General features: G+C 42.4%; 1 protein-coding gene across 10 annotated transcripts in view; it reads left to right on the forward strand.

The window, feature by feature from the left end:
* The window catches only part of GCNT1 (glucosaminyl (N-acetyl) transferase 1), a 118,230-nt gene that overhangs the window by 16,621 nt on the left and 78,854 nt on the right, over positions 1-22,755 (forward strand). The window contains exon 1 of one of the 10 annotated variants that reach the window (XM_054502944.2): positions 8,671-8,760. The exons of 6 other annotated variants lie outside the window; for them this stretch is intronic. The gene's annotated coding sequence lies outside the window, so the exon portion shown is untranslated. Of the gene's footprint in view, positions 1-8,670; positions 8,761-22,755 lie in introns of those variants that run through there. 3 more of the 10 variants (XM_054502932.2, XM_054502947.2, XM_054502946.2) reach the window with 3 other exon arrangements.

The raw sequence follows: 22,755 nt of genomic DNA on the forward strand, positions 1-22,755 counted from the left end.
AGCTGAGATTGTGCCATTACATTCCAGTCTGGGTGACAAGAACAAAACTCCCTTCAAAAACATTAATTAATTAATTAATTAAAATAAAATTTGTTAAGGCTGGGTGAGGTGGCTCATGCCTGTCATCCCAGCACTATGGGAGGCCAAGGCAGGCAGATTATTTCAGCCCAGGAGTTCAAGACTAGCCTGGGCAACATAGCAAGACCTCGTCTCTATTTTTAAATAATAAAAAAAAGTTTTAAAAAATAAAAAACTAACAACATTTTTTAAGGTGTGTTTTGGGACCCAGAATGTTATCTATCTTGTTCCATTTGAGTCTGAGAAGAATGTGTATTCGGCTGTTGTTGGGTAAAGCAGTCTAGAAATGTCAATTGTACCCCATTGATGGTGCTGTTGAGTTCTGTTAGAGAGATACTGTAGTCTCCAAGTATAACAGTGGATTCATCTGTTTCTAATTGTATTCCTATCAGTTTTTGCCTCACATATTTTAAAACTTTGTTGTTAGGCACATATACACTATGGATTGTTATGTCTTGAAAATTGAGCCCTTTATCCATTACATAATGCCATGCTTTATCCCTGATAATTTTCCTTACTCTGATGTCTGCTCTGTTAGAAATAAATATAGCTGCTCCCACTCCCTTTTGATTAGTGTTAGCATGGAATATCTTTCTCCCTCCCTTTACTTTTAATCTATATATGTCTTTACATTTAATGTGGGTTTCTACATAGACAACATATAGTTGAGTCTTGTTTTTTAATCCACTCTGACAATCTCTGTGTTTTAATTAGTGTATTTAGACCATTGATATTAAAGTGATTATTGATATAAATTGATGAATATTTACAATATTTGTCACTCTTTTCTATTCATTGTCTTTATTCCTTGTTCCTGTTTTTGACTTTCACTTTTTCCCTGCCATTTTGGTTTTTTTTTGTTTGTTTTTAAAATTTGTTATTATTATTTTTTGAGACATGGTCACATTCTGTTGCCCAGGCTCGAGTGCAGTGGCATGATCGTGGCTCACTGCAGCCTTAACCTCCTGAGCTCAAGTGATCCTCCTGCCTCAGCCTTCCACATAGCTGAAACTACACACGTATGCCACCATGCCTGGCTAATTTTTGCATTTTTTGTAGAGATAGTATCTCGCTATGTTGCCCAGGCTGGTCTTGAAATCCTGGGCTCAAGCCATCCACCTGCCTCAGCCTCCCAAAGTGCTGGGATTATAAGTGTGACCCAATGCACTCAGCCCATTTGTGATTTTAATTGAGCATTTTATATGATTTCATTTTCTCTCCTTTTTTAACACATCAATTATACTTTTTTTTTTTTTTTTAACAGAGTCTTGCTCTGTGGCCCAGGCTGGAGTGCAGTGGTATGATCTTGGCTCACTGCAACCTCCACCTCCTGGGTTCAAGCGATTCTCCTACCTCAGCTTCCTGACTAGCTGGGATTACGGGCATATGCCTCCACACCGAGCTAATTTTTGTATTTTTAGTAGAGACAAGGTTTCACCATGTTGGCCAGGCTGTTCTCAAACTCCTGGCCTCCAGTGATCTGCCCGCTTTGACCTCCCAAAGTGCTGGGATTACAGGCATGAGCCACCATGCCTGGCCAATTATGCTTCTTTTAAAAAATAATTTTTTGGTTGCTATACAGTTTACAATATACATTTACAACTAACTGAAGTCCACTTTCAATTAACACTATACTGCTTTATAGGTAGTGCAAATACTTTATAATAACAAAATATTTTTAAGTCTTCCCTCCTGTCCCTGGTATTATTGTGTAGTTCATTTCACTTAATGAATCTTATATTTTCTTAGTGAGCAGAAGCAAACATAAGCATAAGGGTATGCATATACACCCAATCAAATACATTTTGCCATTATTATTTGAAACAAAATGTTATGTTAGACCAATTAAAAATTTTTTAAGTTTTTATTTACCTTAATTTATTCTTCTCTGATACTCTATCTTTCTCTATGTAGCTCCACATTTCTGACCTATATTATTTTTCTTCTATGTGAAGAATTTCCTTAATATTTCTTACAAGGCAGATCTACTAGCAACAAATTTCCTTAGTGTTTGTTGGTCTCAGAAAGTCTTTATTTCTACTTCACTTTTGAAGAATAATTTCACAGGATACACAATTCTAGTTGGGAGTTTTTTTCTCTCACCACTTTAAATATTTCACTTCACTCTCTTTGTAGTGATTTCTTACAATTTTATGTTGCCTCAGCATCCATTTTGAAGACAGGTTTAATTTTCTCATATTGGAAGCAAGGCTTAGTCACCCTCGACACAGGTTCTGGTTCTCTACTTCATCCCAGTTCCTCAGTGGAGTTGATCCAGATATCTGTTTTATACGACTGCTTCCTGGTGACCACCTCCCTATCAGACAGCTAGATATAACCCACTTGACTCACCTTGCTGAACCCCCTACTGCATTGATTGTGCAGATATGCCACAGTGACCACTTCTCAGTCACAGCATGATTTCATGAACTTGTATCTACTTCCTCTAAACCCACTAATTAGAACTTCCCAAGGGAAACCTGCCTGGATAATGCCCTAGACCCCAATAAAGGCTTCAGCCCATGGGTTCCTCACTCTCTTTCTTGCTCCTTGCCTGCTGATTGAGTGTACACATCCCAAATAGCTCCCTACTTCCTGTTGGCCCCACGGGGCATGCTGCTGTCTTCTCTCTGGGATCTGAAAGTAATGTACTGCTTGTGTTATTTCATGTTTTGTTTGAATTACTTTCTTTGTGTCTCAGCTGAATGACACATCTAAACCTAACTTCTTTCCTGGCCAGGGCTTTTCTGAAGAATGGCTATCTTGGTAGAAATAAACTGGACATAGGTCAGACAAGAGCCATAAGGACATCTGTCACTATAAACAAGTTTCCTGTGAGTGGGACACCTGGTCACAGGTCAGACACTTCACCTGGTCACAGGTCAGACACTTAGACATCCAGCTGTTTGTCAGGCTAAAGAAGTATCTCATGAAAGACACATTGTAAACATTCACAACCAAATCTCCTGGAGCCATGTGAGAGAGGACAGGAGTTTACTGCCATTCTCCAGAAAGAGACCTTAAGATGAAATTACAGAAAAATAGAACACTCTTCTTGCTTGTGTGGTTTCTGAGGAGAAGTTGGTTGTAAATTTTATGTTTCTCCTCTATAGGTAAAGTGTTTTTTCCTGTGGCTTCTTTCGAGATATTTCTTTGTCTTTGATTTTTGGCAGTTTGCGTATGATATGCCTAGGGTTTTTGTTTTTTTCTTTTTTTTTTTTTGGCATTTAGCCTGCTGGATGTACTCTGAGCTTCCAGCATATGTAGTTTGATGTCTGACATTAATTTGTGGAAAGTCTCAGTCTTTATTGCTTAAAATATTTCTTCTATACTTTTCTGTCTTTCTTCTCCTTCTGGAATTCCCATAACATGTATGCTACACCTTTTGTACTTGTCTCACAGTTCTTGGATATTCTGTTCTTTTTTTGTCCAGTCTTTTTTGTTTCTCTCTGCTTTTCAGTTTTGGAAGGTTCTATTGACACGTTCTCAAGATCAGTGATTTTTTCCTCAGCCGTGTGCAATCTACTAATAAGCCCATCAAAGGCATTCTTCAGTCCTGTTACAACGTTTTTGATTTCTAACATTTGTCTTTGATTCTTACTTAGAATTTCCATCTTTCTGCTTATATTGACCATCTGTTCTTGAATTCTGCCTATTTTCTCAATTAGAGCCTTTACTATGTTAATCATAGTTGTTTTAAATTCACAGTCTGGTAATATCAACATCACTGCCATATCTAGTCTGATTCTGATGCATCCTCAGTCTCTTCAAATTGTGTTTTGCCTTTTAGTGTGCCTTGTCATTTTTTGCTGAATGACACCTTTCAATAAAACAACAAAAAGTACATGTTTAGTGATGTGCTGGTAAGGTTTGAGGGGAGGGGAAGCATTCTATGGTCCTATCGTTACCAGAAAGCAGTCCCAGTCCAGACCCCAAGAGAGGGTTCTTAGATGTCATGCAAGAAAGAATTCAGGGTGAGTCCACAGAGTAAAGTAAAAGGCAAGTTTATAGAGAATTAATGAAACAAAAGAATGGCTATTCCATAGGCAGAGCAACCAGAGGGCTGCTGCTTGACTATTTTTATGGTTATTTCTTGATTATGTGATAAACAAAGGATAGATTATTCATGAGTTTTCCAGAAAAAGGATGAAGAGTTTCAGAAACTGAGGGTCCCTCCCCTTTTTAGAACATGTAGGGTGATTTCCAGAAGTTGCCATGGCATTTGTAAACTGTCATGGTGCTAGTGGGAGTGTCTTTTAGCATGCTAATGCATTATAATGAGCATATAATGAGAAGTGAGGACAACCAGAGGTCACTTTCATCTCCGTCTTGGTTTTGGTGGGTTTTGGCTGGCTTCTTTACCACATCCTGTTTCATCAGTAGGGTCTTTACAACCTCTGACTTGTGATACCAGTCCTGTTGACCTCCAGTCTTATCCTGTGAATAAGAATGCCTAACCTCCTGGGATGGCAGACAAGCAGGTCTGAGCTTTATTTTACATAGCCCCTATTCAAGGTGGAGTTGCTCTCCTTTAAATGCCTCTGGCACTATAATTAGGTCTTAGTCATTTAGTAAGCCTTTATGTGCCCTTTAGCTGTGAACTTTTTTTTTCCGTTGAGACAGAGTCTCATTCTGTTGCCCAGGCTGGAGTGCAGTGACACGATCATGACTTACTGCAGCCTTGATTTCCTAGGCTCAGGTGATACTTCCACCTCAGCCTCCTGTGTAGCTGGGGCTACAGGCACGCACCACATACCTGGCTTATTTTTGTATTTCTTGTGGAGACAGAGTTTCACCATGTTGCTCAGGCTGGTCTTGAATTCCTGGGCTCAAGCAATCCACTTGTCTCAGTCCTAGTAAGTATTGGGATTACAGGCATGAGTCACCACACCTGACCTTGAGGGTGAACTTCACAAACTGTCTCTGCCTCTTGGATTTTTCCCCCCACCTTAGGTGGGACAGGATGGCTAGTGGGAGCTGGAATTAAGTCTCACATATTTGTCAGAGTCCTATGCATACATATGTAATTAAGATGATTTTTCTCTTATTAATTTATCATCTGTCAATTTAATTCATGGCCTAGCCAAAGAACCTAGAAGGGTAGAGGGAAGCCATTTTCCCTCCCATGAAAAGCAAGAGTAGGGCGATGTGTACAGTTTTCTATTTACATAACCAGGTATAAAATGGGATTCTATCTTTGTTTTAACAAAGCATCAATAAAATAACTATTCAATGCCAAAGCACGTGTGAAACAGATCTTCCACATGTAGAATTCACAAAGGAAGTTATTGACAACTAATTACACAACGCTTGGGCCCCCTCCATCCCCAGAAAACACAAGAAAAACCCAAAACCCTGAGACTTCCTGTTTGTCTTTCCATTGTGATTTTGTATGGTGTGCCCACAAATCATTATTCAATGTTTTTTTGTTCCACTGCCAAGATTGCTCTCATGCTTCCTGGTAATCACAGGGGCTGAAGCAGCAGCCAGCTATTATTGATATGGACAGGAGGCAGGGAAATACTGAATAGAAGAGGGCAGTTCCCTGGCAAAGGCCCTACCCACAAGCCTGGGCCCACAGCCCTAAATAAGAACTTCACATCCCTGTTTTCTCACTCCAATGTTGCTTTTTCCAAAACTGCCCTGGCCCATCATACCCCCCATCCCGTACCCATAAAAACCTCAAATTCCACCTACAGACAAGCAGAGTGGCATGGCAGAGAAGGAAAGAAGAGAAGAAGCATCTGAATGTCGAGATGAGTTTGGCCGGGGACGGCCAAACTCCAGGGGAAGATTATCTTCCCACTCCATCCCCTTTCCAGCTGCCCATCCCACTAAGAGCCACCTCCTTCACTCAATAAAACCTCTGCATTCACCATCCTTCAAGTCCATGTGACCTGATTCTTCCTGGATGCCAGACAAGGACCTGGATACCAAGAGGGCAGACAGTAAAATGCTGTCATGCTGACTCTCCTCTGAGCCAGTTAACACTTAGCCATCCATGAATGGCAACTGCTAAAAGAGCATTAATTGTAACACACCCCTAGATGCTGCCATAGGGCCAGAGCCCAGAAGTGCTTGCCCCAGCCTTGGCACCTGCTTGCCTGCACGCTCCCCCTCCTGCAAGGGCTTTGAGTGGGGGGCTGAGTAAGTGAGCCACACCCCTGTTGCAAGTCCCATGAAGGGATCCAGGGAACTCTCCAGTCTCACTATGTTTTAACTAACACTATGGCATAAATTCTTCTTTTAATTTTAAGTTTTGAATAAGATGAAAAAGCTTTTTTTGTGATACTTAGGAATTAAGAAGATATGATCTGGCTGGGTACAGTGGCTCGCGCCTGTCATCCCAGCACTTTGAGAGGCTGAGGTGGGTGGATGACTTGAAGTCAGGAGTTCAAGACCAGCCTGGCCAACATGGTGAAACCCTGTCTCTACTAAAAATACAAAAAATTAGCTGGGTGTGGTGGTGGGCACCTGTAATCTCAGCTACTTGGGAGGCCGAGGCAGGAGAATCACTTGAACCTGGGAGATGGAGGTTGCAGTCAGCCAAGATTGTGCCACACTCCAGCCTGGGTGACAGAGCCAGACTCTGTCTCAGAAAAAAAGAAGATATGATAAAAAATGTGTCACTTATCTGCCTTAAATCTAAACAATGAGTTAAGAAATGTTTTCTTTGAAATAATTTATAGTTATTTATGAAGCTCATGAAATTATTTGCTTTAATAACTATGGGTGAAATAAATGTAATCCTACCTCAGTGCCTTCTTCAAAATTGTAATTCAGAGGTTATGGACATAAAAATGCCATCTCTGCAGTAGATGAAGTATGACAAATATTCAACATTGTGCCCTAGTCTTTTTTTTACCCACCTGAGTATGTATCACAGTGTAATGCTGGAAGGAAAATTCTCCTCTACCCACTAGTTTCAATTGCTTGGGGGCCTGAAGATTAACTGACAATAGATAGATGAACAGAACAAGAATTACTTATACATGCACTCATTACTCAGTAAGGAGTAACCAGATAAGTAGCCAGAGGTAAATGTTTTTATGTCAACTGAACAAAACAGGGAGGGGTTAAAACTTCAAAGGGGAAAAATGAAAGGTACTGTTGGCTTTTCTGACGTTGATAGCTGGCTGAATTCACACTTCAGTATTCTCCCAAACAGGAAACTCCTTTGGTGGGTGGGGGATCCAAAGGCATCTATATTTTCAGGAGGCCCTGCTTAAGTTTGGATAATTTTTATTTCTGTAGCTGCTGGTTATACATAATCTGCATAATCTGTATAACATCAACAGTCATTCTCTCTTTTGATTCTCAGTGCTTAATCCCTTATAGCCCCCATCCCAATCGTCACCATCTTATTTACATGATTATTGGCTGTCACAATCCCCCCTCCAGAATATACCCCCCATAACAACAGACTTTGTCCATCTTCATTACTGTGTCACCAGAGCTAATACCATGTCTGGCACAGTGTTGTTACTAAATACATATTGGTTGATAAAATAAATGGAAAATAACTAGTTTAAAGTGTAAGCTGGGCATAGTGGGTCATGTTTGTAATTCCAGCACTTTGGGAGGCCAAGGCAGGAGGATCGCTTGACCCCAGGGGTTCAAGACCGCCTGAGTGTTGTACTCAGGCAAGTTAAGAAAACGCCACACTTTGAGATGAATTAAGAGTTCTTTATTAAGCCTGTGGCCAAAGAGATGGCTAATGCTCAAAATTCTCTCAGCCAGGAGGAAGGGGCTCGATTAACTTTTATACCTAGGTTTAGGAAGGGGAGGGGGACTCAAATGTAATAATTCTACAGAAGTAAAAACATGCAAGAATCAAAAGAATCAAAATGGTCACAGAGTGATAAACAACTTAAAAGACAAATGGTTACAAGAAGAGCAACGGTACCAGGTGCAAGGTTCTAAATCTTTCATTATAATTAGATATAGGGTCTATGCCGGACACGAACTTAAGGTTTTATGTTGTTATCTCTTTGAGAAAATTCCTGGGAATTTCATACATTGTTGGTGTTGGTACCTTATCAGTTAATTGGGCCCCTTTGAAATGCTGAGGATCTGTTTACCTAGGCCAACTCCTCACAAAAGGAGGTTGGGTGAGGAGTCCTAGTGTCTTGTAAGTTAAGGGGTCAATTGGAGTTTGTCCGGTTTTCCTAGCTAGAGAGAGTCTTATTTACATGAGAAGCAAGGCTAGGTGATTTAAAGAGACAAGCAGGACAAAATTCAAAGTAACGAGTTGAAGTAAAAACAAGGTTAGGCATTTCATGAGCACCATGGTGAGACCCCCGTCTCTACGAAAATCAGCCAGGCATGGGGTGTGGCTGTCGTCCCAGCTACTCAGGAGGTTGAGGTGGGAGGATACCTTGAGCCCAAGATGTCTAGGCTGCAGTGAGCCAATATCATGCCACCATACTCCAGCCTGGGGGACAAATTGAGACCCTGTCTCAAAAAAATAAAAAAGAAAGAGAAAGGGAAAGGGGAAGATGTTTCCATCTGGAGCAGTGGTACAGTTCATACTGCTACATTGTGACATAACAGAATTGAATCCTGACATAAAATGTACTGTCTAAAAATAACACTTACTAAATAAGTTGAGCAGCCACCACACAGTTGCTACTCTCTAACACCAGCACCTCTATCTTGCTGAGCTCCAGCCAAAGAAGGAAGGTAAGTAAGGAGGTGTCTCCTACTTACCATGGCTCCTACAAAGCTGGCACCCAGAAAACATCTGGCTACAAATGCCTTTCCCAAGAGTGCGCCCTCTACTGGAGAAATGAAGAAACCTTAGCATTACAGGCTTGATACTGTGGCACTCCATGAAATTAGATGTTATCAAAAGTCCACCAAATTTCTGATTTGCAAACTTTCACTCCAGTACCTGATATTAGAAATTGCTTACAACTTCAAAACAGATTTGTGTTGCCAGAGCACAGCTATTGGAAGCAAGTGAGGTCTATTGTCGGAAACAAGTATGGTCTATCATGTGGGACTTCCACCCTGGGTGCTGTCTGTATGAAATGTGTAACAGTGTTTTTTTGTTTGTTTTTATATTTCATTTCTATTTATATTTTTAGAGACAAGGTTTTGCTCTGTCACCTAAGCTGGAGTGCAGTGGCGTGATCATAGCTCACTGCAGCCTTGAACTCCTGGGCCAAGTAATCCTCCTCCCTTAACCTCCCGAGAAGCCGGGATTACAGACACACACTACCAGGCCTGGCTAATTAAAATAAATTATTTAGAGAGAGGGGTCTTGCTATGTTGCCCAGTCTGACCTTGAACTCCTGGGCTCAAGCAATTCTCCAGGCTCAGCCTCCCATTTAGCTGGGATTGCAGGCACAAGCCACCACACCCAGCCCAAAGTATAACAGTTATGACTAAAGACATCCAGCTAGCATGCTACATAGATTGAGAATGTGTTTAAGAATCTACTATGGCTGGGTGTGGTGGCTCACACCTGTAATCCCAGCACTTTGGGAGGCGGAGCCAGGAGGATCAATTGAACTCAGGAGTTTAAGACCAGCCTGAGCAACATAGCAAGACCTCTTCTCTACTAAAAATAATTTTTAAAAAATAGCCAGGCTTGGTGGCATGCAGCTGTGGTCCCAGGTACTCGGGAGGCTGAGGCAGGAGGATGGCTTGAGGCCAGAAGGTCAAGATTGCAGTGAGCTAAAATCATACCACTGCACTCCAGCCTGGGTGACAGAGCAAGACCCTATCTCAAAAGGAAAAAAAAGAATCCACTATAAAAGGAAACATTTCATTCTCAAAACAAACAAATGAAAAATCCTCTCATCTTCCTGTTAGTGGTGGTTCTGAATGTTTGATATTTTTTCCTCATGGGGTCAAAAATTACCTAAGTATATAATTGCAAGTGGAAAAATAGGGGATAGAAATCAGATATTGACAGTTTTACCGTTTTCACTTGTGTGCGAATTGTTAATATGAATGTGGAAATATAAAGCACTGAGGCAAATCAAAATGTTTTATTAAACAAGTGTCAGCAATTCACCTTTATAACAATTATAAATAAACTTCTTAGATTTTCCTGGACAATGCCAGCATTTGGATTTTTACAAATAAGTAAATGTTGGCTGGGCACAGTGGCTCACGCCTGTAATTCTAGCATTTTCGGAGGCCAAGTCGGGCAGATCACACGAGGTCAGGAGTTTAAGACTAGCCTGGCCAACACTGTAAAACCCCGTCTCTACTTAAAAAAAAATACAAAAATTAGCTGACCTTGGTGGTGTGTCCCTGTAGTCCCAGCTACTAGGGAGGCTGAGGCACGATAATTGCTTGAACCCAGGAGGGAGGCTGAGTGAGCCGAGATGGAGCCATTGCACTCCAGCCTGGATGAGAGAGCAAGACCCTGTCTCAAAAAAAAAAAAAAAAAAAAAAAAAAAACTGCAACAAAAAACAACTCACACGATTTAATGTCTTATTGATGGCAACTCAATTTGTTTGTAGTTTTTTTTTTTTTTTTTTTTTGGAAATGGTCTCGCTCTGACATCCAGGGTGGAGTGCAATGGCTCAATCACAGCTATCTGCAACCTCCACCTCCTGGGCTCAAACAATTCTCCTGCCTCAGCCTCTCAAGTAGCTAGGACTACACATGCAAGCCACCACACCCGACTAATTTTTGTGTTTTTTGTAGAACCAGGGTTTTGCCATTATGTTAGTTCATTCTTAGGCTGCTATGAAGAAATATCCAGGACTGGGTAATTTATAAAGAAAAGAGGTTTAATTGACCCACAGTTCTGTATGGCTGGGGAGGCCTCAGGAAACTTACAATCATGGCAGATGACACCTCTTCACAGGGCAGCAGGAGAGAGAATGAGTGCAAGAATGGGAAACACCGGATGCTTATAAAACCATCAGATTTCATGAGAACTCACTCACTATCATGAGAACAGCATGGGAGAAACCGCCCCCATGACTCAATTATTAATACCTCCCACTGGGTCCCTCTCACGACACATGGAGATTATGGGAATTAAAATTCAAGATGAAATTTGAGTGGGAACACCGCCAAACCATATCAGCCATGTTGCCCAAGATGGTCTTGAACCCCTGAGCTCAAGAGATCTACCCGCCTTGGTCTCCCAAAGTGCCAGGATTACAGGTGTGAACCACGGCACTCAGCAGTAGCATCTTAATCTACGGTAGATTTCATCCATTCACTATGCAGATAGATAGTTCTTGATTTATGTTAGTTTTATTTATAATCTTTTGGCTTTATTATGGTGGAACAATGATATGCATTCAGTAGAAACCATACTTTGAGTACCCATACAACCATTCTGGTGTTTTTTGTTTTCATTTTGTTTTGGTTTTTTTGAGACAGGGTTTTGCTCTATCACCCAAGCTTGAGTGCAGTGGTGTGATTATGGCTCACTGCACTCACTGCAGCCTTGACCTCCTAGGCTCAAGTGATCCTCCCACCTCAGCCTCCAGAGTAGCTGGAACTACAGGTGCATGCCACCATGCCCAGCTAATTTTTGTATTTTTTGTAGAGACTAGGTTTCTCCATGTTGCACAGGCTGGTCTCAAACTCCTGGGCTCAAGCAGTCTGCCTGCCTCAGCCTCCCAGATTGCTGGGATCATAGGCATGAGTCACTATGCCTGGCCCAACCATTATTTTTTTCACTTTCAGTACAATATTCAATAAATTACATGAGATATTCAACACTATTATAAAATAACCTTTGTGTTCAATGATTTTGCCCAATTGTAGACTAATGTAATAAGTGTTCTGAGCACATTTAAGTTAGGCTAGGCTAAGCTATGATCCTCAGCAGGTTAGGCATATTAAATGTATTTTTGACTTAAGGTATTTTCAATTTATGATGGGTTTAGCAGGACATAACCCCATTGTAAATTGAGAAACATCTATACTTTTCTAACTTAGTTGTCCACGATCACCACCACCATTGCCATCACCCCTGCCATTAGGCATCATGTTTTCCTCCTTGGAGGTTGCTGTGGTTTAAATGTGTCCCCCAAAGTTCATGTGTTGGAAACTTAATCCCTAATGATGCAACGCTGTTGGGAAGTGGGGCGTAATTGGAGGTGTTTTGGTCATGAGAGTTCCAACCTCATGAATGAATTAATGCCAATTATAAAAAGGCTGACACTGTGAGCTCATTCTCCTGCTCTCTTGCACCCTCCTTTGCCTTTCCCCCATGGGATGATGCAGCAAGAAGGCCCTTGCAAGATGCTGGCCCCATGACCTTGAACTTCCTAGTCTTCAAAACTATAAGCCAATACATTTCTGTTTATTATAAATTATCCAGTCTCATAGATTCTGTTATAAAAGCACAAACAGACTAAAACAGAGGTCAGTCATCACAGTTACCAGTTTTGGCAAGATTTTAATGAACAAAAGAATCACTTAATTTTTACTGCAAAATGGCATGTTTCCTGCAGATCGGCAATGAGAAAGGAACAGATGATGTTACACTTTTTTTCTCAAGCTTCCATGAGATGGGGATTCAACAACTCTTCTAGGAATAATATAAGCTATGACATAGTTTGATGAAATCCATAGAAGTGAATTGATTTGATGCCATCATTAAAATTTCTACTGTAGAATGGCAAGGAATTTATTGAGATAGTATCCTTTTTGTTGTTGGTATTTCTAAATATAATCTGAAATAATTCGTTAGATCAAAGGCTTGCTTTTCCTTGAACCTGACAGAGTTGGTTCACGGTAAAATTGACCACATCAGAACTATTTGTTGACATATTACTTTCTACCTTGCATTCAGCACTAGATGCTAGAGATTACACAGAATGGTTTGCCTTGGAATCAAAGGTGTAGCAATTGACTATGTAAACATTTTCTGAACTGTGATGTTGCTAAGAAGCCAGCAGAGGTGGGGGAAGAATTGAAGAGTGAAATGAATATCCATCCTCATAGACAGGCAAAAATCAGACTGTAATATTTTGTTTAATCTTATAAAAAGTATCTAGTATTTCAACACTTTAAAAGTCCTTGCATTTTTCAAAAGCTAAGCAGAACCTAGAATCAAGGTCTGGGTCCTGGGGAAGCAGTCTGTGCAGCAGGAGCCTGCCTCGGGTGCACATTTGAACTAGGGGAAAAAAAGTTGCCTCTACCTGTAGTGCCTCTCCAGCTTCCACTACTGACACAGCTTGACATTATGCCAACAGGCAAAGGAACGATATTTAAAAGACCTAGGTCCATTTTCCCAGAGTAGGTAATGAATGAATTTGGAACTGAGAGGCAATAAATGGATAATAGCACAGCAATTAATGTGGACTGGTGTCGGACTTCAGGTAAGGCTGGATCTTGGAGTAGCCCAAAAATTTATAATAAATAAACTCTTTTTTCATCTCAAAAAAAGAAAAAAAAATAGATAGACAAGACCTGGGCCTTAAAGTCTTTCTGTTTCACAGAGTACTCTGAGTAATATAAAACTGGATGATAGATAACTAAATCTCTTTTTGTGCCCTATTCAAAATGGAAAGGTCAAAAGTTGCATATTGGTGTTAAGACAAAGGTGATTCATTCACCGCACCTCAGAAAAGAGTAAAAATGAAATTAGCCATCTTGTAACTAAAATCAACACAAATGTACTTGGTCTAGAACTTTCAATAAAAAAGGACATCGAGGCCGGGAGTGGTGGCTCACACCTGTAATCCCAGCACTTTGGGAGGCCAAGGCGGGTGGATCACGAGGTCAGGAGATTGAGACCATCCTGGCTAACACAGTGAAACCCCGTTTCTAGTAAAAATACAAAAAATTAGCCAGGCGTGGTGTCACGCGCCTGTAGTCCCAGCTACTTGGGAGACTGAGGCAGGAGAATGGCGTGAACCCGGGAGGTGGAGCTTGCAGTGAGCTGAGATTGTGCCACTGCACTCCAGCCTGGACGACAGAACGAAACTCCGTCTAAAAAAAAAAAAAAAAGACATTGAACCATCACAAAAAGTTCACATGAAAAACGTCACCCAAAGCTAGTAAGGAATAGTATTTTAATTTATTTTTTCAGACGGAGTCTTGCTCTGTTGCCCAGGCTGGAGTGCAATGGCACGATCTTGGCTCACTGCAACCTCCGCCTCCCAGGTTCAAGTGATTCTCCTGCCTCAGCCTCCTGAGTAGCTGGGATTAAAGGTGCCCGCCAACACGCCCGTCTAATTTTTGTACTTTTAGTAGAGACAGGATTTCACCATGTTGGCTAGGCTGGTCTTGAACTCCTGACCTCAGGTGATCCACCCACCTCGGCCTCCCAAAGTGCTGGGATTACAGTCGTGAGCCACTGCACCCAGCCTTAATTTAATTTTTAAAATACTTATTATTTACTCAAAATATAGACGACCAAGCTTATGTAACAGCCCAGTGGGTTCATGTTGTCTGCTACCTAGACAAAGCCAATTTATCAAGAGAGGGGAATTGCAATACAGAAAGAGTTTAATTCATGCAGAGCTGGCTGTATAGGAGACCTGAGTTTTATTATCACTGAAATCAGTCTCCCTGAAAAGTTAGAGATGGGGGTTTTTAAGGACAATTTGGTGTGTCAGGGCCGGTGAGTCAGGAGTGCTGATTGGTTGGGTCAGAGATTAAATCATAGAGTCGAAGCTGTCCTCTTGTGCTGAGTCAGTTTTTGAGTGGGGGCCACAAGATCAGATGAACCAGTTGATTGATCTGGGTGGTGCCAGCTGATCCATCAAGTGCAGGGTCTGCAAAATATCTCAAGCACTGATCTTAGGTTTTACAACAGTGATATTGCCTCTCCAGGAGCAATTTGGGGAGGGTCAGAATCTTGTAGCCTCCAGCTGCATGACTCCTAAACCATAATTTCTAATCTTGTGGCTAATTTGTTAGTCCTACAAATGCAGCCTAGTCCGGAGGCAGGGAGGAGGTTTGTTTTGGGAAAGGGCTGTTATCATCTTTGTTTCAAAATTAAACAATAAACTAAGTTCCCCCCAAAGTTAGTTCGTCCCGCGCTCAGGAATGAACAAGGACAGCTTGGAGGTTAAAAGGAAGATGGAGTTGGTTAGGTCAGATCTCTTTCACTGTAATAATTTTCTGTTATAATTTTGCAATGGTGGTTTCCATTCTAGCCCTTTGGGAGGCCAATGTAGGAGGATTGCTTGAGCCCAGCAGTTCAAGACCAGCCTGGGCAACATGGCGAAGCCCTGTCTTCGCAAAAATACAAAAATTAGGCGGGCATGGTGATGCATGCCTGTAGTCCCAGCTACTCAGGAGGCTGAGGTGGGAGGATCACTTGAGCCCAAGAGGTCAAGGCTGCAGGGAGCTGTGATCATGCCACTACACTCCAGATTGGGTGACAGAGAGAGATCGTGTCTCAAAAAAAAGAAAAGAAAAATTAAATTGGATAATAAATTTAAGAATAGGCTGGGAGTGGTGGTTCACGCCTGTAATCCCAGCACTTTGGGAGGCCAAGGCAGGTGGATCACCTGAGGTCAGGAGTTCAAGCCCAGCCTGGCCAACATAGCGAAACCCCATCTCTATTGAAAATACGAAAAATCAGCCAGGCGTGGTGGCGGGCACCTGTAATCCCAGCTACTCGGGGGTGGCAGAGGGTAGGGCTGAGGCAAAAGAATTGCTTGAACCTGGGAGGCGGAGGTTGTAGTGAGCTGAGATCACACCATTGCACTTCAGCCTGGGCAACAAGAGTGAGATTCCATCTAAAAAAACAAAACAAAACAAGAATAAATATTCGTTGTTATGGGCTGAGTTGTGTCATCCCCAAATTCATAAGTTAAAGTCCTAACCTCTAGTTCCTCAGAATTGACTGTGTTAGTTAAAATGAGATCATTAGGTTTGGCTCCAATCCAAAATGACTGGTATCCTTATATGACAAAGAAATTTAAACACACACATACACAGAGAAAAGACCATCTGAGGACACAGGGAGAAGACAGCCATCTGCAAGATAAGGACAGAGTCCTCAGGAGACACTAATTTTGCCAACACCTTTTTTTTTTTTTTTTGATATAGGGTCTCACTGTGTTGCCCAGGCTGGAGTGTAGTGGCACAGTCTTGGCTCACTGCAGCCTTGACGTTCTGGGCTCAAGCAATCCTCCTACCTCAGTCACTACAGCTACACACCCATGCTCAGTTAATTATTGTATTTTTTTGTAGAGACAGCGTTTCACCAAGTTGCCCAGGCTGGTCTCAAACTCCTGGGCTCAAGTGATCTGCCCGCCTCAGCCTCCCAAAGTGCTGGTATTACAGGCGTGAGCCACCATGCTTGGCCAGGGGTAATATACTTCTGACAGGGGTATAAATTGTTATTACCTTCTGAAGAAAACTTGACAATAAATATTAACCTTAGAAAGTGAATACACTTTGACATATCAGTTATACTTTTGAGAATGAATGATATAGAAATATCAATGTTGTCAAAGATGTTTATTACAGCATAGTTTATACATGTGAAAAATTATAAATTTCCTGATAATAAAAATTAAAAGGATTAGTTTAGGAAATGTTAGCTCTTGGCATGTAATCCCAGCACTTTAGGAGGCAAAAGTGGGCAGATCACTTGAGGCCAGGAGTTCGAGACCACCCTGGCCAACATGGTGAAACCCCATCTCTACTAAAAGCACAAAAGTTAGCATGGTAGCACACACCTGCAGTCCCAGATAGTTGGGAGGCTGTGGAATGAGAATTGCTTGAACCCGGGAGGTGGAAGTTGCAGTGAGCCAAGATCACGCCACTGTAATCCAGACTGGGCAACAGAGCAAGACTCTATCTTAAAAACAAAACAAAACAAAACAAACAAACAAACAAAAAACACATTAAAAACATTAAAGGCCGAGGCGGGAGAATCACGAGGTCAGGAGATTGAGACCATCCTGGCTAACATGGTGAAACCCCATCTCTACTAAAAATACAAAAAATTAGCCGGGCATGATGGCTGGCGCCTGTAGTCCCAGCTACTCAGGAGGCTGAGGCAGGAGAATGGCGTGAGCCTGGGAGGCGGAGCTTGCAGTGAGCTGAGATCGTGCCACTGCACTCCGGCCTGGGTGAAAGAGCGAGAGTCCGTCTCAAAAAAAAAAAAAACTTTAAAAAAAAAAGAGAGAGAGAAATGGAGAAATGTTGGCTCCTTAAGCTAAAATACCAAGTAATCATTACAATTGCTATTTTGGCAGGTCAATTAGATATGCATAAAGTTATTTGTTTAATTTATGAGCTATTTTAAATACACAAAATAAATGAGAATAATATGAATACCTATCACTGATTTTAAAAATGTTAATATTTTGACATATTTGCTTTTTTTGGCTTCTATTTTTAAAAAGAAACAGAACATTATAGATCCAGTTAAATAATCTTCGTGCCCCTCCCCAATGGTATTTTCCTCCCACCACCATCTTCATCCTCTGAAAGGTAACCATTGTCAAAATTCCCTTCACTCAACATTGTATTTTCAAGATACATTTACTTTGAATAATGTAGCTGTTGCCTATTCTTTTTTTTTTTTTTTTTTTTTTTTTTTTGAGACAGAGTTTCGCTCTTGTTGCCCAGGCTGGAGTGCAATGGCATGATCTCAGTTCACTGCAACCTCTGCCTCCTGGGTTCAAGCGATTCTCCTGCCTCAGCCTCCTGAGTAGCTGGGATTACAGGCGTGCACCACCACACCCAGTCAATTTTGTATTTTTAGTAGAGACGAGGTTTCTCCATGTTGGTCAGGCTGGTCTCAAACTCCTGACCTCAGGTGATCTGCCTGCCTTGGCCTCCCAAAGTGTTGGGATTACAGGCGTGAGCCACCACGCCAGGCCTCTTTTTTTTATTATTATAGCTTTTATTTTAGGCTCAGGGATACATGTGCAGGTTTGTTCTTAATATTTAGATAAACTGCTCGTCACAGGGGTTTGGTAAACAGATTATTTCATCCCCCAGGTAATATATTGCCCAATATTTCTTCTAATTGTGACATAATGTTCCATTATATGAGTACACTATAATATACATTTCTCTTCTTCTTTTGATAAGTCACTTGGTTCGTTTTTTTTCTGATTTTATTCCTATAGCATGCACAAGGTTGCCATGAGCATTCTTGTACCTATTTCCTTGGGCACATGTGTGAGATTTTATCCAAGGTGTATATTTAAGATTTGAATTGCTGAGGCATTGAGTATATGCATCTTTAACTACACTTGATATTGCCTCAATGCTTTGCAAAGTGGTTGTATCAATTTACACTCCCATTGTGTATCAGGTAGTTTTTGCTGTGTAACAAATCATTCCTTAATACAGTGCCCTAAAAACCAACATTTATTATTTCTCATGATTTTTTGGATTGGCAGCCTGTTCTCCTGGGCTGGTGATCTTGGCTGGGGCTGGATTTTCTAAGATAGCTTATTCATATGTGACAGCTGGGCAAGAGGAATAGCTGGAGTCTCTCTCCACATGGCCTCTCATCATTTAGGAGGCTAGGTCCAGCTTGCTCACATACAAGCAGAAAGATTCTTGCCAGCAAGAACGTACAAGCCCTAATGAATAGAAGCTTTTCAAGCCTCTGTTTTCTTTCTTTCTTTCTTTTTTTTTTTTTTTTGAGACGGAGTCTCGCTGTCTCCCAGGCTGGAGTTCAGTGGTGCAATCTCGGCTCACTGCAAGCTCCGCCTCCCGGGTTCACGCCATTCTCCTGCCTCAGCCTCTTGAGTAGCTGGGACTACAGGCGCCCGACACCACGCCTGGCTAATTTTTTGTATTTTTATTAGAGACGGGGTTTCACCATGTTAGCCAGGATGGTCTCGATCTCCTGACCTTGTGATCCACCCGCCTCGGCCTCCCAAAGTGCTGGGATTATAGGCGTGAGCCACCGCGCCCAGCCTCAAGCCTCTATTTTCATCACATTTGCAAATGTCCCATTAGCCAAAGCAAGTCACATGACGAAACTCAGATTGAAGGGGCAGATAAATATACTCTAGCCTTTGGTGGCAGAAGAGACAAAATTATATTGTAAAGCGTTATGCATACAGGAATGGGAGAAATATGTGGCTGTTTTTTTGCAACCTACTATATACTGGCAGTGGGTGAAAGTTCTATTTCCCTACACCCTTGACAACACTTGGTATTACATGACTTTTAAATTTTTTGCCAATCTGAGAAGGATTAAAAAAATCTCATTATTGTTTCTATTTTAATTTGCATTTTTCCGGTCATTAGTAAGGTTGTATATCTTTTCACATAATTATTGGCAGAACACTCATTTTTTTTTTTTAACAGAGTTTCACTCTGTTGCCCAGGCTGGAGTGCAGTAGTGGGATCATGGCTGTCTGCATCCTTGACCTCGGGAGCTCAAGTGATCCTTCCACCTCAGCCTCCTCAGTAACTGGGACTAAGCGTGCTTGCCACCATGTTCGACTGACTTTTTTTTTTTTATTTTGGTAGAAATGAGGTCTCACTATGTTGCCTAGGCTGGTTATGAACTCCTGAGCTCAAGCCATCCTCCTTCCTTGGTCTCCCAAAGTGCTGGGATTACAAGAATCAGCCACTGCAACTGGTCAGCCCTCTTTTTTTTTGAGACCAAGTCTTACTCAATGGCCCAGGCTGAAGTGCAGTGGTGCAATCTCAGCTCACTGCAACCTCCGCCTCCCAGGCTCAAGTGATTCTTGTGCCTCAGCCCCCTGAGTAACTGGGAATACAGGTATCCACCAAACCACACCCAGCTAATTTTTGTAGTTTTAGTACAGATAGGGTTTCACCATGTTGGCCAGGCTGGTCTCGAACTCCTGACCTCAAGCAATCCACCCGCCTTGGCCTCCCAAAGTGCCGGGATTACAGGCATGAGCCACTGTACCCGGCCTCATCTCTTAAAGTAACATGCACACACATACACAGGAAAAAGAATGAAAGAGTATATATTGGAGTAGTTCAATTTGGGTAGTGGAGTTACAGATGATTTTTATTTTCTCATATCTAAATTTTCTAAAATGAACATCTATTACAGAGGGAGGAAAGTAAATGAATACGTTAAAACGTCCTGGCAAAATCCCCAACTGGGCTAACAATAACTAGGTGCACTGAAATTTAGTTCTGACACTAACCACATGGAGTTAGCATTAGACTCCACAAGGTAAGGCTCAGTCCTCCACAAGACTGCCCTCACGTCAGATGCCAGCCCTTCTCAGGGACCCCAGGTCATCCATACTCTGACCTACTCGCTACAGATTTGGGGGTCCCATGATCCACTCAGTTTCAGTAACTTGCTAGGACAACTCACAGAACTCAGGAAAGTGCTATACTTATGATTATAATTTTATTATAGAAGTTACGCATAGGGTGAATTCTGGGAGGGAACACAGAGCTTTCTTGCTCTCTCCTCTTGAAATCAGTAAACATCACCCTCCTAGCACATCAATGTGTTCACCAACCTGGAAGTCCCACTGAGCCTCCGTGACCAGAGTCTTTTATTGGGGTTTCATTATCTAGGCGTGATTGATTTAATCACTGTCCACTTGATTGAACTCAATCTCCAGCCCCAGTCGCCTCTTTGGAAGTCGGGAGGTCAGGCTGATATCAAAGTGCCAACCCTCAAATTAAGCGGTTGATCTTTCCAGTGACCAGCCCCCTAGCTGTAGCCATCCAAGAGCCTGCCATTAACACCTCATTAGCACAACAAAGACTCCTATCCCTTAAGAAATTCCAGGCCAGGCACGTTGGCTCATGCCTGTAATTCCTGCACTTTGTGAGGCCGAGGTGGAAGGATCAATTGAGGTCAGGAGTTTGAGACCAGCCTGGCCAGCATGGTGAAACCCCATCTCTACTAAAAATGCAAAAATTAGCCGGGTGTGGTGGTGGGCACCTATAATCCCAGCTTCTTGAGAGCCTGAGGCAGAAGAATCGCTTAAACCCACGAGGCAGAGGTTGCAGCAAGCTGAGATTGCACCACTGCACTCCAGCCTGGGCAACAGAGCAAAATTCTGTCTCAAGAAAAAGAAAAAAAAGGAAAGAAATTCCAAGGGTTTTAGAAGCTCCTTGCCAAAAACATGAGACAAAGACCAAATTTTTTATTGGGTGACATAAATATATTACATTTAGTATATTACATAAAATATATTACATCTAGTCCAAAAAAATGTAGGCAATCCAAATTAAAATTGTCTAGTGAAAATATGGGCAATTGAGTCTTAAAATGTCTAATATCTAGTTTAATATATTTGTTTGTTTTTTGTTTTTTCAAGACAGGGTTTCACTCTGTTGCCCAGGCTCAAGTGCAGTGGTGTAATCATGGCTCACTGCAGTCTCAACCTTCTAGGCTCAAGTGGTCCCACCTCAGCCTCCAGAGTAGCAGGGACTACGGGCACGCATCACCATGTCTGGCTAATTTTTGTATTTTTTATAGAGACAGGGTTTCGTCATGTTGCCCAGGCTGGTTGAGAACTCCTGAGCCTAGGTGATCCGCCTGCCTGGGCCTCCCAAATTGCTGGGATTACAGGCATGCTCCACTGTGCCCCTCCTTAGTTTAATATTGTCTTTCACGTACTGATAGCGGCAGGAGGCAGTCAAATGACTGGCAGATGGGGAGGGTGGGTCCCTGGTAAAACCCTACCTTCAAGCCAAAGGCAGTTTAAAGCCTGAAAGCCAAGCTAAAAGTCTTGCATAAACATAGGAACTGGATTGAGAATCTCTTTCTATTTGGCATGCTTTCCTCTGATTGATCCTCACCCTTCACCTATTTTATATATACCTACTCTTTCCTAATTGTTTTTTTACAATCATGCTCACCTTTGAACGGTGCCTTTGTTTTAGGCTTTTTTGGATACTCACAAACCAATTAGCATGCACTCCCGCCTTCTGAGCCCACAAAAGCCCCAGACCCAGCCACACTGAGAGAGAGACCACCCGACCAAGTGGGAGACCACCCTTGTGTCCCCTCTCCACTGAGAGCTGTTTCATTAGCTGTTTCATCACTCAATGAAACTCTTCTCTGCCCTCCTCACCCTTCAATAGTCAGCATAATCTCATTCTTCTTGGATGCGGACCAAGAACTCGGGACCCCTCCGAATGCAGGAACAAAGACAACAGTAACACTGTAGCCCTCTGCCCTGCCCCCTCTTCGGAGCTCAGCAGTTGCCCCATGTAACGGAAAGCAGCAGGGCCAGGTCAGCCCCAAACCCGTGGGCTGGACTGGGGCAACGGGACTGACAGAACTGTTAACGTGCCCCTGTTCATCAGGCTGTGGAGGGACTAAAACAGCTGTTAGCACACTGTAACACCCCCTCTGGGGCTTTGGGGTTGCAGGTTTTGCTGTTTGTGTGCCACGGCGTACCCCTCATCTGTATGCTGGAGTCTACCATGGGAGTCACTTGCCACATGCCTGGGCCAGCCAGTAGCCGCACATGTAGACTGCTCCTGTGCTGGCCTTTGGAGAGGGCAGCCAGACCCTGGACTCACTTGCCCACACACCCCCTCCTGCCAGGGGCTGAGCACTGCAGTTGTGGTGGCCACAGGATCCACGCTGGAGTGCAAGCCAGGCACAGTTTGGCAGGCTGAGTGAGCAGGGTGCCTCTTGAGGGGGGCCCTGGGCTGAGGGAAGCCTTGGCAGGGGTGTCACCGGCTGGAGGTTTCCTGCTGGCAAGGTGGCTGAGAAAAATCCTGCATCAGTACCAGATAGTATGCTGTGTGATGGATTTAAGACAACACGGGATTCTGACCCTTCCACTTTCTAG

The sequence above is a fragment of the Pongo pygmaeus genome, chromosome 13 (assembly GCF_028885625.2).
Source record: "Pongo pygmaeus isolate AG05252 chromosome 13, NHGRI_mPonPyg2-v2.0_pri, whole genome shotgun sequence".
In the NCBI taxonomy this organism is placed as follows: domain Eukaryota; kingdom Metazoa; phylum Chordata; class Mammalia; order Primates; family Hominidae; genus Pongo; species Pongo pygmaeus.